We start from the raw sequence: 1665 nt of genomic DNA on the forward strand, positions 1-1665 counted from the left end.
GTTATATTCGGAAAGAATAAACCAGTTTTATTTAAGAAAGAACTTGTGTCGCTAAAGTTTCGTCGGAACGAAGTTACGGAAAATCAATTAACAAACGGAGACGTAACAGTTGTTTTGTAAGAATACTCACCTGATTTAGCAGAGTAACGAGAGCTCCACTTAGAATGCCACATATTCTTTGTTAGATCTTTTACTACTGATACACCTAAAAACATAAACTTTCTCCACATATAGTCAGGGAATTGTGTTTTGTTTGAGTGTATATGGATATACAAAAATACGATGCCTGATTGCTTTCAAAAGATAGACCTTTCTTCTTCAGTTTCCCCCTGAAGAAGAGAAGTCCACCTTTCGAAAGTACTTGAGTTATAGGGTATCGTATTTTTTGTGTTAAATTGATTTCTTGAACCTACGTATTTTCCTAATATCATGTATATGAATGTACACCGAGTGGTCACAAGTTAATAGACACCTAATTTTTCGTCATTTAACTAATTTGTGTTCACAGAGCACTAAATAAATGAAAATGGCCCGTAAACTAATTATCTTGTGCTACAACATGCCTAGAACTCAAGGTTCTCTCGAATTGTCAGATTTTGTTAGAGGATTGATAGTTGGTCAAGCAAATGGTGGAATACGTCATCGGCAAATTTCGCAGAATTTGGAAATACCGCTTTCGACAGTCAACAGAATCATCGTGCATTCAGGAAACACGGCAAGGAAACAACTGGGCAGCGTCCGGGTCGTCCTGGTCCATCGGAGAGGACAAAAAGGGCTGTTAAGAGGCGCATCGAAATGGATCACAGAATAACGACTGCAGAAGTGTGATGAGCCCGAAATCTGTTCAACGGATTCTCCACAGATTGGGTTATTGTTGCAGAGCAGCTAGACAGAAGCCCTTATTAAGACCTGCCAACATAGTCAGACGAAAGAAGTGGGCAAGTGATATGATGACCAAGCCTCTGGACATTTGGAAGACCGTATTGTTCTCAGACGAATCAAGATTCGCTCAATTTTCGGACAGTGGAAGGATATGGGTCTGGAGAACGCCTCAGCAAGAGTTTTGGCTCAACAGATTGCAGCCAACTGTGAAGCATGGTGGTTTCAGCGTGATGGTTTGGGGAGCTGTTTGGGTTGGTGGGAGATCGAGCTTAGTGGAGTGCATTGGCAATATAAATTTTGCGAAATACGTCGAAGTATTGGAGGAAGGACTCTTGCCACTTTATTCCTCGGGTTTCGTGGACAAGAACACAACGTTGTTCCAGGAAGATGAAGCACCGTGTCACACTGCTAGAAACAACCAAAAGTGGCAGGAAGAAAATGGTATCCAGAAGTTTCCCTGGCCGAGCCAATCTCCTGACATGAACCCCACCAAAACCTCTGGGCCCTACTCGACCGGCAAGTCAAGAAACAACCAAAAAACCAACTTCGAAGAGGGATCTACTCCAAGTTTTGAAGCAAGTGTGGGCGAAAATCCCACAATCTAAAATTTACGAGATGATTCTCACGATGCCCCAAAGCAGGGGTCAAGAAACTATGGCCCGCGGGCCAGATCCGGCTCGCCGCTACACTGTGCCACAAATAAGCTAAAATATAATTATTTATATGGAAATATTATAGATTGTAGATAAACTTACTATGTAGAAAAAATTAAAATAAGTGAAA

This window comes from Limulus polyphemus, unplaced genomic scaffold (assembly GCF_000517525.1).
Source record: "Limulus polyphemus unplaced genomic scaffold, Limulus_polyphemus-2.1.2 Scaffold77, whole genome shotgun sequence".
Classification (NCBI taxonomy): Eukaryota; Metazoa; Arthropoda; class Merostomata; order Xiphosura; family Limulidae; genus Limulus; species Limulus polyphemus.